A 19,348-nucleotide genomic window follows, 5' to 3' on the forward strand; every position below is an offset into this window, starting at 1 on the left:
GCAGGAGGTGGTCCACCTAGGGCGGCACCTTTTTATGGGCGGAAAAAAAAATTTAGTTTCCAAATGTTCTTACAACACCAACTCCGTCATTCTAATAAAATCTTTTTATTTATAGTGTGTTCTTTATGACCTGCAACTTTTCTGATTCTGCATTTTTTACAGGGCCAACAACATGGGTTTCAAATTGGGGGGGGGGGGCACAATCGTACATTTTTAAAACAAGTCTTGTATAAATTTTCTCAAAAAAAAAAAGGGCCTTTAGAAAAAAAATGCGGTTTATCAAATACCCCAATGGGGTATGGGATAAACCAAAAAGATGACAACAATTCCGAAGATGATACGCAAAGAAAGAGAAAAAAATGCGATTGTATTTCTCGAAAGTCAAAAATTCGGAGAACAGAAGAACTCAGGAAAAATGTAAACAAACTTGCTGAAATCGAGAGTATTGATGTGAAAGAGGTTTTTGATTTCTTATTATCTAGATGTTCATCATTTAGCTGTGTCAAAACTACACAAATAACAACTGTGATAACTGCTTTAACCTACTGTGATTCACTGCTGGGTCGATAAGCATGTAGAAAACTGAGGAAAGTACTGAGAGCTAACAGTATCGATGTTTACCTATGCTTGAAAGAAGTTCAAGACTTAAAAAATCCTATTACTCCTCCGAGAACCATTTCCCTACCTGACCCATATATTGGAGTTTACTCTACCTTTACAGAATCTATCATAATCGCAGGAAAAAAGAACAGGAACCAAGTGGGATTTTGTAGATTCATCAGGTCAAGAGGGTAGTACTGCATCTGACAATGTAGATAGAAATCTTCTTTAGAACGAGAAAAATTGAAAACTGATTACTGATTACATTTCAAATAAACATGACAGAATATTAGCAGAGCGGTATGGTCTCTTGTTGTCTAATATTATTCGTGCTATGTCAGAAAATTGACATAAAGAAATATAGAGACATATGTAAGGAGACAAAAATTTGGACCAGAAATTAGCCATATTGTCCTAAAGATATTGTTGAGTTTTTCTGGACCCATGATAAGGTGCATTGTACTGTTGAAACGTGTAATTGTTTTCTGGGAATGTCTTCTTCAGCCGTGGCACCACGTAGTGTTTTAGTAAGCTAATATACACATCAGAGGTAACATTTTCTTTCTCTTTGATGTAGATTGGTGGACATTTCTCTCCATTAGAAGCGATGATTCCTAGCATCATGATGGACTGAGGGTGCTTGGTGTGACACGCAGGTAGTGCTTTGACACCCTTCTGCACAATGAATCTGCCATTTCGCCTATTTATCACACAGTCAACACCAAAAAGTTTTTGCATCTGAGAAAACTTTAACTGTTGACGAAGTATAGCTTTTTAGCTGATTTAGAAACTTCTTTGATCGTTCCAATCGTAAAGCTTTTAGTCTTTCTATTAAAAGTTGACATGAAGATCGGAACTGACATTTCCAAGTGTTTTTAGAGTTCTTCTGACTGTACTTTCATCAACATTGAACAATTTTGCTGTCTTTCTGATGGATACAGTAGGATTCTTTTCATATACTTTTTAAGCTTTAAGCTTCAATATGCTTTTTAAGCTTTTCTGTGAACTTTTTTATCAACTTTTTTATTCACTGGAGAAGGCATTTGGCTCTTTCAGCACTGCCACGTTTAACCAATTTGTAAAATGTAGTCTTAGATACTCCAGAAACACGAACCACTTCACGTGTAGACAAACCCGCGTGAATCAAATTTAAAACTTTGGTTCTTTTGGCTTCCATTGTAAAACTTTTAACTAAAATGTGTTTTATTCACTATTTTATTAAAATCAAAGACGGTCATTGAACATTAATCAACAAAAACAAATTGCGGAAGTATTTTATTTACATCACAAAACCTGTACATTGTTTGAAATCCTGTTTAAAATCCTAAATAGGAGCTTTGAGGCTAAAATCTAGTTGTGTAACAGTTAAAATTCCAAACAAACTTGGGCCATTAAAAATAAGTCAAGAATAAAAAGCATTACTTTATTCCAAATAGCATTTTTGTCATTTTTCTAGCAACTGTTGCAAAGTCGAAGAAGTGTACAGAAAAAGATAATGAACATAGTATTGGTGTGACTTTAAAACACACTCCATTGCGAAAAGGTGGTTTAAAAAATCCAAGTAATGACAACGATTAAAGGGTAAAGAAATGAAACTTATAAATATGTTCTTTAAATATTATTAATCTTTATAAATAATAAAAAAGACTTTTATATTAATTCTTGTTTTTTGTTTTCTAGAAATTGAGTCTTTATAAGTTAAAATCTTAACTCCGTGCAATGCTAGTGTAAAACAGTTGTTGCTTTTTAAAAAACCTTATATATAAGGATTAAAACTGAGAAAAAGCAGCTGCTTTTTCATTGCCTTATTATTTTTAAACTAAACTAGTTTGTTAAGCATACTAGTTTGTTTACTCCTTTTAAATATTTAAAAGAAACAATACTGTTATTTAAGCTATTTGTTTGGGTTTATTGTGTGTTACTTTATTTCAAATTTAATTGATATTTTTAGTGCTTTCAACCTTTTATTAAATTGGGTCTGTAGATAAAGGGGATACCAAGCGAGCAAAATGCTTGTTTATATAGCGTTAAAATGCTTGTTTATATAGCTCTAACACACGAACGTTGAAAAAACGGTGCAAAGGCGCTAATATCTTGACGGTCTGTTTATAGTCACAAGTGCGACGTCGTTGATTGACGTCAAGTGGGATTACACTTTATGACTATAAACAGACCGTAAGAATACGACGTCCTCGCAACGTTCGTGTGTTTGCTGGGATATGCTTAAAGAAACAATAAACCGGTTTTTGAGATATTTGAGGAAGTATATATGGTTTAGTATTACCAAATATCCGGTTTTTGAGATATTTGAGGAAGTATAGAAAAGTTGAGAAACTTTTTTTTGCGGAAACCATTTTCCATTCTATTTTTTGAAAAGAAAGGAAAAATTTTTATTTAAAAAGTTAAAAAAAATATGGAAATAAGTATTTTTATTTTTTTCATTCATTAGCATATTTCTTGGCAAATAAAAGATTTTTTTTCATTTTTGACTGTAAATCTGGTGCATATATTTCAAATTAGAAAATGTATGTGAAAAATCTAACTTTGCAGTATGAACTTTTTTTTTTTACATGGTTTTTAAAACTTTGAAAGATTGTTATTTCTTAACCAGGTATGATAATGACCTTTAGTCTTTTGCATTTAATTCGAATTTCATTCTAGTTTCAAAAAATCATAAAATAATTTTAGTCACGAAAAAAAGATTTTTTCATTTTTTCCACCATTTGGACCACTGAACGACAAAAAAAATTTTCCTCGTATTTTTACATTTTCACAAAATTTTTATTATTAGATACTAACAAGAAATTTTTCATTTTTAAGTATTTTTGGCTAAAAAAGTTATTAGAATTTTCTTTTTCGGTTAAATTCTCAAGCCAAGAATTAAAAAAATATACTAAAAGTTACAAGTCAAAGTGAATATTTGATGTATATTTATTTGTTTATATCAAAATAAGTATTTGATGAATACTTAATAACAAATGTAAAAGTGATCAGGATGTATTGGTAAGAACGTACGGACGTATAGGTGAAGAAGGTACGAAAATGAGCTGCAAAAGAAGGTATAAAAAAACACATATTAATTGTTTCAAAAATATTGAACTTTAAAGATAAGGAGAAAATTTTGAAAAAGGCTTCAATGTTAAAAGGAAAAAACATTTTTATTAACTAAGATTATTGCATAGAGACGAATCAAATAAGGAAGGATTTGCATGAAAAAATAGCGGATATATTTTATATATATATTTTTTTATGTATATTTTTTTTACCTATTTTATCTATACTATATTTTAAAAATCTTAAATTAAGAATTTGATAAGTTCATAATAAAAACTATTTTGATATTTGAATGGTTTTTTTTTATTAATTAGTTTTTACAACTTTTACAACGAATGTCTTAAACAATAAACAGAGCCAACGACACCGGGGAGGGGGGGGGAGAAGAGGCACGTGCCCTTCCCCACTTTTTTCCCTACACACACTCTCTTTTTTTCATAAGCACCTTTTTTATTTAAGAAAATTTTAGATATAGACGACTTTTTTTTTTTTAATTGAGGATTGTGTCACCCCCCCCCCCCTCCCTGATAAAGAATTTGATTTTTAATCCTTTTCATAGTTTTCTTTCAAAGAAAACTAAGTGAAAATCTAAATATTTTTTATCAAATTCAAATGAATTTACTGAATTCACCATTTTTTGATCCGTTTGATTTTAAAATAACAAAAAACCTTGATCTCAATTTCTATTAAACACGTATATACATATATAGCATAGTAAATACTCATGTATACGTTGCATAATGTATTCATAAATATACGTAGCATAATATATACACATATAGATTAGATTAAAATTTATTAGAATAGTGGTACAAGTTCTAAAGGGTACACAGGTCCATAAAATATGACAGACTCTGACAACGTGCCCTACAATCACATAATACATATGCTAGATATTTTACAATATATATATATATATATATATATATATATATATATATATATATATATATATATATATCACACCCTGTAAATATCCATGGCTAACATCACCCGAAAGGACCGAACAAATCCTTTTAGATGGGCATTATATAGACCTAGTGTGAACATTTAGAGCTGTTTTTGAAATCTTTTAACTACGTCCGAGCCATTTTTTTCATTTTTAAGTTATATAGTGAAAATAACCAAAATCCAAGATTTTCCAAAAAAATAAACAGCTCAAAATCATAAATTACAGTGATTTTTTTAAGTTGTAGGTATATAGAGATCATAATAAAATAATTTTAAGTCATTTCAAACATCCAAAAGTTTGTCAGAGCCATTTTTCTCATTTTAACGTTCTATGGTAAAATAACCACAAAGTGTAAAATTCCATAAAGTATATTTTCACAACTTGCTTGGTCTGGACAATACTTATGATAAAAAATAAACAGATTCTTACATATTGCAAATTTGAGACTAGAATTAAAAGCTTTCTTCACAAAATGCATAATCCAAAAACAGTTTTTAAATTTCTCAAAAAATTCTAAAATTTACAATTTCTAATTTTTTTAAGTCCAAAACATATATTTCTGAAAAAGTTGAGTTTGTAGGTGTTGTTTGTTACAGATGCTTGCTGTTATAGTCAACAACACAATTGAAGAGTTGTTTTCCATATTCTGGATGAGTTGGGATGCGCTTGTTCCGCTCCCAGTGAACCTTGAACCTTGAAAGCATTGCTTCGGTTGCTTGTTCGCTGAAGATTCCGAGGGAGGTTTGATGTTTTTCTACAAATTCAGAAACATGGTAGAAAACAGCATGGACCTTAGGTGTCACCGATATTGGCAAGAATAGGAAAGAAGTTTTAAACTTCTGAATCATTTCTTTATAATTTTCCTGCAGAGTTGTTCCAAAGCATGAAGTGACAACTTCTTTGAAATGTCTTAGAGTTTCAATGAAACCAAATGCTTGATAGGCACAAGCTTTTTCTGCCATTCTTTGGAGAATGTCAAGGTTTTGCAAAAGCTTATGACATTCATTGCCAGCAAAGTGTCCGCCATGGTATGGCTGGAGCTGAATGTGCAGCAAAGTTGGCCATTCTTTGGCACCAGGCCATAACTCAGAAAGATTCTTGAAAAGATGATTGACAATTCCAAGAAGAAGATGGAGTTCCATTGGTCGAATCACATCCAAAATGAGTGTTGAGTCATCCATTTTAATCAGTGGTGGATGGATTACATTGTCAAAATCTTTTGCTGATTTTGTATCCGATCCAGCTGCAACATAGGCTTCAAATCTCTCCTTGATTGATCCGAAACTTCTGGATGTTCCACATTCTGAAAGATTATCAGAATCAATGTTGCACCACCAACAAGGGTGTTTACTTGAATGGGATTGAATTCCGCAAATGATGTTGGCCATTTTGAGATCGCATGAAATGCAGAAAGAAACATCATTTAATTGAATGATGTTCATCATCAATTTGACGTTCTCATATGTTTCAGAAACATTTTCAGCGATGGCAACTATGAGCTGCCGTTTGACACCTGTGTCTCGGGCAGATGAGCTTGTCAGCAAGCGAAGACTTTTTGTTGAGGACTTCTTGTTTCATCATCTTCATCAGTTGCCTTGATAACTGCTAAGCTCATTTTCAAGAATGATCCTCCTCCATCAATGCCAAGCTTGACAAAGTTGTTGGTTAAGTCCTCAAGATTTTTGCAGTGAATGATTGTTCTCTTCTCTTCAGCTTTTCCTTTTTCTACTGAAATGTTGACAACTGATAGTTGAAAGAAATCATTCAACGATTTTCCTACAGCAGCAAACTTTTGCTGGAAAAATGGCTCAACTAGTCGAGTTTCTGTTGCTTTGTTAAGTGTTGAGGCAAATTGTCGCATTCCCGTGTTGGATAGTCCTGTGTTCAACTGAACATTTAACAAGCTTTGCATTGTAAGTGTTGAACTGGTTGATTTGCGTGCAGATGCTGGGCCTAAAAAGCAAATGAAATAAATTTAACAACTTTTTGCTACTTGTAAATGATTACAACAACAATAGTTATGAGTAAAAGTGATTCCCACAGAAGTTTATTATTACCTGGTGTTAATGGAAATAACTGCCCTCCTCTTGCTTGACTCAGCCGGACAGTTCCTCCAGGAGATGCATCCTTTGAGCTGATGATGGCAGATGCAATTTGCTCAGCACCAACAGGATCTGACTGGACCAATGCATGCAAGTTTTGGTGTTTTGTTCCGATTGTGCATGAATGTCTGAAACCTCTTGCAAGAATGGACAAACATTGTGCGCATCTTTTCTTTGATGACTGTAAGCGGGACTTTGGTGAAGGGCCAGGCTTTGAAGATTCACCTTGGTCAAGGTTTCTGTTCTGTTCTTTTGGTGCCAAGGGATGTTTCTGGTTGAGCTTGAGTTTTGCTATTTGGCAAATGAGGCAGTCACATGGACCAGATGTTCGTGTCAAAGGCTTGACAATGATTGCAGAGAAGTTGTAGATTGCAGGAAGTGAAACACTCATGTCCCCAGCATCTCTTTTTTGCAAGAGAGTTCGGCAAGCATTGCAAATAGCCTGTGGGACTCTTTCATCTGCAAAGTCAATGTCTGTTTTCAACAATTTGTGAATTCTTCCAATGATAAAGTCATTTAACTCTCGGTCTCCTTTCCTCATGCAAAGAAAACAAACAGACTTTCTGCATTCTTCATGTGTTTTTGCTTTATTTGGCATTTTTGATGCTTTATGTCTTCATTTTGAAAAATGATCTTCATTCAACAAGGAAAAATATCTATGAATGTTTTTTATTTCATAAATTTCATGATAATCTTTATGAGTACACAATTTTTTTGTGTACATAATCTTATTGTGTACTTCATGCCAATGGAAGGGGGATGACAGGGAAGGATTTAACCCTTTTTAATTTGAAAAGTTAGTGCATGCATGCGTGCGTGCGTGCGTGTGTGCATGCGTACATGTACATAAAATCATTGTTGATGCTTAGTCATTACAAAGTAACTAAATTCAAATGAAGTTCATTTTTTTTAATTTCCAATAATTATTTGACCTTCTGGGATGTTTGAAATGACTTAAAATTATTTTATTATGATCTCTATATACCTACAACTTAAAAAAATCACTGTAATTTATGATTTTGAGCTGTTTATTTTTTTTGGAAAATCTTGGATTTTGGTTATTTTCACTATATAACTTAAAAATGAAAAAAATGGCTCGGACGTAGTTAAAAGATTTCAAAAACAGCTCTAAATGTTCACACTAGGTCTATATAATGCCCATCTAAAAGGATTTGTTCGGTCCTTTCGGGTGATGTTAGCCATGGATATTTACAGGGTGTGATATTACAATTATATATATATTACAATTATATATAAGACCACAGTTATGAAACAAAAGCTAGTTAGACCGAACAGTATTATCCAAAGTCGATAGAGTTAATTTTAGTGTTTTTTTTTTTTTAATATATATATATATATATATATATATATATATATATATATATATATATATATATATATATATATATATATATATATATACGTATCATAGTATTATATATAATATACGTAACATGCTTGAACTATGCTTTTGGCGTTGGATTTCTTTTAGAAACCTCGTTTTAGAGTCTAAACCTTTTAGAGTCGGATTTTTAACATGAATCTTATTTTTATTATAAATTACAGAGTCATTATTCAACCACGAGGAAATGGTAAGAAAGACGGAGGAGTTTGTTTCATTATAATAGAAAAGTATGCATATAAAATAAAAAAACAATTTTGCTTGTCAAGTTATAACTGTAAACGTCTAATAATAGAAATAATTCGTAAAAGATATAAAAAGATTGTCAAAGGGTGGATTTTACATATTCCCAGTGGTTCAATTAAACTCTTTTAAGATTTTATTACAAACACAATTATTTAAAAAAAAAATAATAAAAAGATCTTATGTATTATCGGGGACGTAAAGTTGATACTTATGACACTTTTTAATGACACTTTTTGCCTTGACAGTCATTAACAAACATACTTGAGTAACTAAAAACTTATCAACTGCGAAAGATGTTTTTTGAAAACAATTATTTAGAAACGTTTTTTGAAACAAAAATATTAAAGTCAAATCCAAGTGACCACTTTTCTATATACATTAAAATAAATAATTTTGAAATAAAACCAATAACTTATTCGAATTTTATTACTTTAAGAAAACGTAATTTAACAATGATAAATTCTCTCGCTAATATTAAACGATAAGAAATGTTATAAAAGAAAACGATAAGTTTTATACATGTCACAATACTAATCGAGCATTTAAAACCTTTTTCATTAAATCTTTACATATATATAACAAAGTGTCCTATATCTGATATATTAAAAACTAAAAAAAAAAATTATTACTTATCTACGGATGACTAAAACGCTTATCAAATGTTTATTAAAAACGCAAAAGTTTTTTAACAAATTTCTAAAAAGTAGAAATATTTAAAATGAAAGTTAACAAAAACTGAAATATTTTCATCAAATTTTACTTAAAAATGAAAATAAAACAGTTCAAGAGTAAAAAAACAACTAAATGTAAAACTGAAATTAAAAAGATATAGAATACAATTAATGACGTATTAGGCCGAATGAAAAAAAAAGCAATTGCTTTTAATCAATTATTGGTCAGCTTTACCGAATAAAAACTTATTTACTTTTCCTGAAAATTTTACTCACGTAAAGTTGAGAAATTACTCGGCGTTTTAGGAGTAAATTGCTTTACTTTACGTAAATAAAAATTTAAGGGATTTTATTCAAACTTTTATTCACGTAAAGCTGAAAAATTACTACAAAAACGCCGAGTAAAAGCATTTGCTTTTTTATTATTCACCCGCTCTAACGGGCCGAAATAGAATAAATTTATCTTCGTTCCCGTTACATACCATTATCAATAACACTTACATATGCTCTCCGTATCAAATCTCGAAAGAATTTAAGAACTTTATATATGTTGACCAATAAAATAAAACCAACCAAATAAAGTCATTGCAAATGTATCAAAAAATAAAAAACTACATAAGAAAAAAAACTACTTCATGGGGTAAAAGCTATCTCACTGGCCGAAAACAATATGTAAACAATCTGGATGCTGGGACCATAAAGATTTTATTAGAGATAGAGAGAGCGAGAGAAAATAAGTTGTATGTATGTATGTATGTATGTATGTATGTATGTATGTATGTATGTATGTATGTATGTATGTATGTATGTATGTATGTATGTATGTATGTATGTATGTATGTATGTATGTATGTATGTATGTATGTATGTATGTATGTATGTATGTATGTATGTATGTATGTAGGTACGTATGTATGTATGTATGTATGTATGTATGTATGTATGTATGTATGTATGTATGTATGTATGTATGTATGTATGTATGTATGTATGTATGTATGTATGTATGTATGTATGTATGTATGTATGTATGTATGTATGTATGTATGTATGTATGTATGTATGTATGTATGCACGTATGTGTGTATGAATGACATACATACATTGTATGTATGTGTATGTATTTACGTAAGTGTTCAGATATAGTATACCAGTAATGTCACGGAAAAAAGTGTATTTGATAGAAGATATCATGCCGATAACAATAATAAATAATGTAATTAATAACTACAAAATAACGATGGATTCATAAATATTCTATAGTACACTATAAATATTTATTATTTATATATTCTTAAAAAAGAAATATACATATTACATTTATTGTATGTAATGTTGGCCAATAAAATACAATTTATACACGTGTTATAACTGTATTGCAAATTATATTTAAATATATTTTAAGTTCAGCATAAGAAAACTTTAAACTGTTCTTTATTCTTTTTAAAGGAAATCATTAAAAATTTTAAATAGAGCCAGAATTCATGATTATTAATTTTAAAAGCTGCATATATGCCAAGTTTATTTAAATGCTTTTGACTAATGTGGTCTAAGTATGTTTATAAGTTTATAATACATATTATAAACTTAGACCACAACGAAACCTCGTCCAAAAATTAAAAACAAATTATATTAATAAAATTATTATTTTAGCGTGAAATGGTAAAAGAATAATGTAAAAACAAAAATAAAACAAATAACATTTAAATGAATGCAAGTTAAACTCGCGACGAAAATAATTTAAACAAAAAAACTGACTATTATGTTTCTTATAATGTTTGTAAAACTAATTTAAATTGTTTATAATAACAAAAATCTTTAAATAACGTTCGGGTTAATTTTTATACTATTTTTTCCAGACTTATAATTGTATAAAGCAGGTCCATAGCAACAAGGGGAGGGGCAGCAGGGGCGTTTGCGCCCCCCCCCCTCTCATAGTCTTACAAATAAATAATTTTGAAAAATTGAATTAAAAAATTATTTAAAAAGAAAAAAAAGAAATGGTTCCTAAAACTATTTTGGGGAAGTACTGCCCCCCCCCCCCCCCTTAATATAACTTTTGCTCCTACGGTCTTGAATAGGGTAGACTGTGGTAATTTCAACTTCTAAAAATGTATGAAACAATACAAATAAACTAAAAAACATGAACTACCTTAAATTCATGTTTTTAATTGCTCTTTTCCTGTTTCTCACAAAGTATATACTTCGTGTATCCATACTGCTTTAGAAATTTTTTTACAAGACTTTTTTTGGAAATCCAATATCATTTTCAATGTAAGTACCATATATGTACATTAAAATACTATTTTAAAAATATTTTCATTGATTTTATTTGATCATTAATTTTTTGGATGTGTTTAATGTGTATTTTTATTCCGTTTAACAAGTGCGTTTATGCTCAACTAAACATTAAATTTGTATGAAAAATTCATAAATGAAATGGTACGTCTGGGAAATTTGAATCTTTGCTTGTAAACAACCTTAAGCAGCATATTAGTTATGTATTAATAACATCTGTATTTAGTATTAGATATATAATTATTCATAATTTAAAGCAAATAAGACTTCTTGAAAAAAGACCTCTTCTTGAAAAACCAGTGAAGCGGCAAAGTGAGGAGATGAGAGGAAAGTTCATAAGAAGGCAATATGGCGAAAGCTTCACTTTAGATGAATGCATCTCCTGGCTCACTGAAGAAAAATAGGCTAAAACCAAGCCGAAATCTGTCTCCGTTTCTGGTAAAGGAAAGGGAAAAGGCAAAAAAAATAGCAACAGCGAGTGATGCCGCAGATGAACCAATTTCATGCACCATGTGTGGGGTAAATATGAATGACCCATTGACCATAACCCTAAAGTTTGCGATCCAAGCGTCATATGTAACCTCTGTGATGAGTGGTGTTACTTAAAATGCTCACAACTAATTGTAGGAGATGCCAATAACTCTGACTTTTATTGTCGGCGAGGCATTCCTTGCTAACACAAAATGAAAAATTGTTTTCTCAGGAATCCTTTATGTATATTTATAAATATTGCTATATTCAGGACATTTTGGTTCAATATTTGTTTTTAACTATTATTTATCATTGTTTATTATGTTTACGTCATTTTATGTAAAAGCTTATAGTAAAATTAAATAAAAATGCGTTTAAATTTTTTTTTTGAATGAGTGGAATTTTGTACAATTTGTAATAAAATGTTTTTATGATAATGTAAAACTTTTATGTTTTTTTTGTTTGTTTGTTTTTTGTAAAATTTTAATTTTATATCAACAGTTTGCTTAATTGTGTAAATAAAAGGAATTCTTGCACTAATTTTTTATTTTTAATTTTACATTGTGGTTTTAAAGCATTTTTTAGAAGTAGGGGGTGGAATTACCCTAGTTTACCCTATAGGGTAGGTTAGGGTATATAATATTTGGAATACTTTTCAAAACTTATTATGCCGGATCCAAAATACTTGTGAATAAAAAATATTTGCGGATGACTTTTCATGATCCACTAAGATATTTGGGCAAACGAAGTTTTTACTTAAAAACAAAGAGCTCTATGCTTTTGCAAAACCTCGATGCTTTAAAACAAAAATGCTTTTATTACCCAAACCACATGGTAATATGAGCTTTTTAAATAAGCGCAAAAATATATCATGAATTTTTGGTGGGAGGGATGTTGAAATATTTTTGTATTTTGTATCACTTTTGCTTCTCCTAAACAAAAAATAAAAGGTCCTTTATTTCCAAGATATTTTAGGACTTTCAGATTCTGGTGGTGGGGAGGGGGTGCATAACTCCCACCCTGGATCCGTCACTGTGCTCATTTTACACAAAAATGGTATCTTTAAATAAAGTCAAAAATAAATGTTTCTATGCATTGTTTTCCAAACAAAAATGGAACGGGTTTTTGCTACTAAATTTTTTCTTCATGAAAAAATAAAATATCTACATTTCAACATCAAAGTTTTGAGCCACGTTTTTTAACAACACAAAAAATTGAACAGCAAAATCTTAAAATTTGTTTATAGAAATTTACCAACAAAATAAAAAAAAAAATTGTAAAAACATCTGCAACAATGACAATCTAAACGATCCCCCAAACAAACTTCAATTGCATTTATAATCTATCACAGTATTATAGAATAATATATTACGCATTTTGTTACCATTTTAACTCCCTAATTTTCATTCATTAGATGATTTATCATACGATGCGTAGTTTTTGAGTTTATTTTCCCAACATGACCCTATGCTCAATTAGTTCCGCTCTACCCTACATCTTTTAAGGGATCATATAAGTCAATCATAAAATTAGTAGTTATATCATCGTGATTAATTTATTTGACTTATTATTTGATTTTTTTTGGCTTAGACATAAACCTCTTTTGAATTATCTTTTGAGGAAGTTTATTCAAATTTCTCAAAGGATAATTCAAAAGAGGTTAACGACTAAGTTATCAGCAAATCATAATTCATGAATCATGACAAAAAAAAAAAAAAAAGTTTGTGCATAACCTTTCTGTTTTTATTTTTATTTTGTTCGTGTAACATAATAAAATATTTACAACATTTAAAATTCCAAGACTTATAAATTCAAAGTCTAGATTAAGAATTAATAAATAAAAATACAAACAAAGGTATCTGATAGAAGATCCTAATGATCTTATCGCCAGAACCATTTTTACAAAAACAACGTTTTACAATACCAGAAAGAAATAATATTTATAGTTTCATTGTGACATAAAATTTCATTACATATTGTATAACTACGTTATCAAAATTATTCAAAAAAATTTTCAATTGAAAGAATGTAGTTTCTTATCTATTTTTGAAAAGTGGAAAAGTATCGATAAATCAAATTTTGTTAAAACAATCTTATTCCAGAGGTATGGTGCACGATATGACATAATTAATTAAACCTCGTTTTATAAAACGGTTCATTTACAAAAAATTTATTTCTTAAGGTGTATTTGTTTATAAGTTACAAAAAAAAAATCTTCAAAAACTAAAGGGCATAAATCGTTTCATCACTAATAAATGAATCATATACCATTAAATACATTTAATTTATATACATTGGGTATTATCGTTTAGAGACGTCACAAAACCACTAACTCCTCCCCCCCCCCTTCTTTTGGAGGAGGGAGGGAGGAGTTAGTGGTTTTGTGACGTCTCATACGAAAGTTGCTACTTAAGACGATGTTGTGACGAGGTTGGGGAAGGGGGTGGTGGGAAATACGGTCAAAAATTGCGTAACGTGAATTGTTTAAGCGCAAAACGCGTGTATCTGACGGCGCACAGTGGGCCAGTAGGTGGACAAAATGGGAAAAATTTTAGTTGTCTAATCTTGAAAACCTATTTAATTTTAGTATCTACATATATTAGGAGAAATCTATTGATAATTTATTTATATTAAATCCCTTAGTTACCAGGACTCTAAGCATTTGAATATTGAGATAAAATAAAAAAATAAAAAATTATAAAAAAGTAATTAACGGTGACATCAACGTTGTGTTATATTTCAATTACATCTACGTTTTTGAAACAAAAAATTAGTACATGTTATTCTAGAGTATTTAGAGATAAGAAAAACCAATGTGTGAAATAAATTTGTCATAGCATGTTATCTCAGTTATACTTTGAAAATCACAGATTAAAAAAAAAAATTTCTTAAGAAACTTATTTTTTGCCGCACAATAACTAATAATTACCACAATTTGCCATGTGTTGTCTTATATTTATTTGAGCTATATGATGCTTCAATCGAGTTTTAATTGATTGCTCGTCCCCTTAAATCCCCGTTCAGATTTTATGTATGTTTTAACTTGGTTGCTATGGTACTAAATTTTGCATAGCAACAACTCATTTTTACATTAACGTTGTTTTAACAGTATTTTACTTGCGCTAAATACACAATATTGGGGGTATGTATTAAAATGAGATTCAGAATTCTTATGAGGTTAACTTTTTTTTGTTACTATGGATACCTTACTTTGCATAACATAGCAACAACATCTTTTCGGTAGTTGTTAGTAATTTAATTACTAACACTGACAGTAATTTAATTACTTTTAATTTTAATTACTAACACTTGTAGTAACTTAATTACTAACAAGTATTAGTAGTCCAGGCGGCATATATATTATAACATTTTACTTTTAAATACAAAATACTTGTTACAATAATTATTTAGATATGGTTTTGTTAAACTTAGACATTCATAATTTTCTCCAAAAAAACAATCTTAGTATTTCAAAACAAAATATTACTGAAGATATATTAAAATTTATTCAGCCAAAATTTGCTGATTTTAAAGACGTTGATTTTAGACATGCTGTTCAACGATTTGTTTACTTGTATAAAAAAAAGTGGAAATCTGCAAACTATACTGTGAAAAATTTTGAAAAGAAGTTTGTGAACTGGCTTAATGAATATTTAATTGTCAGAAAAAAAGACAATGAACCAACTGCAAGTAGACGTGGTCGAAAACCAGTTGCATTTGATAATAGTTCTAATAAAACTAAAAAACGGCGTGTATCTTGTTTAATTGAATCTCATTTATCCAATGAATTATTTTTTGCTGCTAATAAAAAATTTAGAGATGAATCTGTTGTTATTGCTGCCAAGAATGTTTTAAATATATCAAATACAGATAAAGCAACTAAATATTCAGCAGACGAAGCACTGGCTTTAATAATTGATGCAAGTCTGACAAAAGCTTCCTATCAATTGATTAGAAGCGGAGCCTTGGAGAAAGAAATAACATCTACCCCGCTTACAATGATGTCAGAGATGCAAAATTGAAATGTTATCCTGCAAACATAACAGTGGAGGACTATTCAGCTTCAGTTCCTTTAAAAGATTTAATGACTCATACTTTGCAAAGAATCTGTGCATTTCAGGAACCTGTGCTAAGACACTTGATATTGAACGACAAAGCAATAAAAACAATGACACTAACGTGTAAGGCTGGTTTTGATGGTGCTACTGGCCAAAGCATTTATAAACAAGTTTTATCAGAACCCGACATTAACAGAGATTTAAAGCGTGAAGAATCATTATTTATTACTTGTCTTGTCCCATTGGATTTGACTGGATTTAACAACAGCAACGAAAAGGTGCCTATTTGGAGAAATCAAAAGTCGTCCTCCACAGCCTATTGTAGACCCATAAGATTTGCATACAAAATGGAATCCAAGGAATCTGTGATTGAAGAAGATCAGTACATTAAAAGTGAGATAGAAAGCTTGGGTATGATTTTAATAGAGGTTTGCGGATCTTCTATTGAAGTGAATTGTATTATTGAACTTACAATGATTGATGGGAAGGTTCAAACAATATTATCTGAAAAAAATAACTCATACCAATGCTGTTCAGTGTGTGGTGTCTCTCCAAAAAATATGAATAGTCTTGATATCCTTAATATAGATTATACTAACAGAGAGTTCAAATATGGTCTTTCCAGTTTCATGCATGGATTCGATTTTTTGAGATGTTATTGCACATTGCATATAAAAAAGAAACAAGAAAGTGGCAAGCAAGATCTGAAGAACACAAAGAAAAGGCATCTGTAGCTAAACAAAAGATTCAGACTGATTTTATGAACAAAATGGGACTTGTTGTTGATTTCCCTAAAAGTGGTGGTTCTGGAACAAGTAATGATGGCAATACCTCAAGGCGTGCTTTTGCAGCATATGAACAAACAGCTGAAATTCTGGGTATTGACCAAAACCTTATATTCAGATTTTACATTATCTTGGTAACGCTCTCTTCAGGATATGAAATAGACTGCTTAAAGTTCAAGGATTATTGTTTTGACACTTTTAGACTATAAGTGTCCCTTTATCCATGGTATTACATGGCTCAATCAGTTCACAAAGTATTGATACATGGACATGACATAATTAAAAGCCTTACATTACCCATCGGACTTATGTCAGAGGAAGCTCAAGAGGCTAGAAATAAAAACTTTAAATCTTATCGCGAAAATTTCAGCCGAAAAACATCCAGAAAAGCAACAAATACTGATCTTATCAATAGACTCCTAGTTTCCAGTGATCCTGTTATTTCATCATTGCGTAAATCAACATCACACCAAATAAATCATAAAGCATTTTCTTCAGATGTTTTACAATTACTTAAACAATCTTCAAACGATATTATTGTTTTATAATTTTTTGATGTAATTTAAAATTGATAACGTTTTCTTGCACTATTTTTTGCTTTTATTATTCCTAAAACATTATTTACCTAAATACTCAATTTTTATTCAATATAGGTGGGTCAAAAATCCGATAAGATATTCAAATATCAATTTACCACTTTGTAACTAAGGAAAGTATCCGGTAACTAAGCAATATAAGTATCCATAACAACTAAATTTAAAAATTATCACTTTTGTAAGAAGTGTGATCTCATATTGGTACTCATGCCAAATTTAGTGAATATAGCACTTATAAAATATCTGCAGATAACAAAAGTAGGTTGTTGCTAAGCAAAATAAAGGTATCCATAGCAACGAAATAAAAAAATATTACCTTCATAAAAAGCGCAGACATCATATTAGTACTCATACTAATTTTAGTGAATATAGCTCTAATATTAAATTAGTTATGAATTTTGTCCAGTAAAAGTACATACAGGTAAAGAAGTTTTGACTTACTTTTGCCTGTGCTACCCTAGACAGTAACTGCATAATTTATATGAAGAGTACACGGGAAAAAACGGCATAGAAGTAAATTAGAAAAGTTATTTCTTGATTAAGTTATCTGAAGTTTACATTTTGAATAAAATATTTGTAACTTTTATTAAAAAAAAATTTTTTCTAACTTTATACAAATACTTTTATAAATGATTAATATATACTTTTTCAAAACTTTTAAAATGTGACTCTGCCGTTTTTTCCCGTGTTCTCTTCATATATCTGCGAACAAATAATAAAGTTTGTTAACTTTTTTTATTTTAATATATTCTAGCCTTGTATAAGATTCCAATACTTTAGACACCTATTTTATTTATTACTAAAGAAATCTTTTTACCTGGATTTGGGGCCGATTGATTCAAAAAATTCATTTAGTTTATCACAAGTTTCAGTTGGATTGGAGGAAAAATAAGTATTTATTAAAATAGTTTGGGCAATTAGCAAGTTTTTGTTTTCTGCATTCCAGTTCTCTTAGAATTTTCCATGTGCGTTTTGACTTATGCTTTTTCATCTAAAGTAAATTTGAGAAGTAATATTTTTAAAACTTTTTTAATACATTTTTTTTTTCCTTTGTCAAAATTTTTTTGTTTGTATATTTTCTTTTTTTTTTTCTTTTAAATTTGTTTTGTCAAATTTATTCAAACTTTTTGGTATTTTCTTTTTTATATTAAGAAGAATTCCTCTTCTGTTTTAGTTTTTAAGTATACGATATATAATTTTGGCTTAAATTTAGAGGATTTTCTGAGATCTTTTGTAATCTTTGGTGACATTTTTCACCGTAAACTTCGAAAAATTAACGTTGTACATTTCTGAAAAGTTATAAAGAATGTGTCATATGCTTAATTAGTGTCTACAGAGGTATTTATTTGGTTCTACTGAAACAGTTCTTAAAATTATTTTAAACATGCTGCAGTAAGCGTTTTGTAAACGTTTCTTTTTGTTCGAGAATGAGAAAAAGATAGGAAAGTTACCTTTAACTATATCTTTATTGAGAGATTTATTAAAAATATTACTTGCTATGGTTTATTTAGTAATGTAGTTGATGTTGCAGTTTTTCTATTAGGTTTATTAATTAAAGAAAATGCCCCATGTTCAAATATACCATTACAAAACTTTTTAACTCCACAATTGGTGTGGTGTTGCAAACAATCCAAATTAATGTCGCCTATTAAGTGGTGCAACTATATTTTTGAATTTTTCGTAAAATATCAATTTAAAATGAATTGAAATTTTGTAATTTAGCAGAGGGTTGGCAATAGCAACAAATTATAATTAGATTTTTTTTCCGTTGTGATTTTTAACTGTTAAAAATTCTTTATCATCAGAACTATTTATCTCTTTAACTTTTAACTTGTCTTGAATTAAGTCTCTGAAAATAAGGTTGCTGTAATTCATACCGCTAGGTGAAAATATATTTAAAAATAATAAATTTTAACTTAGATTTAGACCATAAATTTAAGTTTTTAATTATTACTTTTTTTACTCTTACCAAAAATATCAAATTATAAATACAGTTTTTCAGGGAAAAAAAAAATCACAATGTTAATAAACTTTTATTTACGTCATAAATAAATATTTATTAACGGCGTGATTTTTTTTTCTTTCCTGAAAATTGTATTTACCTATAATTTGT

This window comes from Hydra vulgaris, chromosome 06, assembly GCF_038396675.1.
Source record: "Hydra vulgaris chromosome 06, alternate assembly HydraT2T_AEP".
NCBI classification, from domain to species: Eukaryota; Metazoa; Cnidaria; class Hydrozoa; order Anthoathecata; family Hydridae; genus Hydra; species Hydra vulgaris.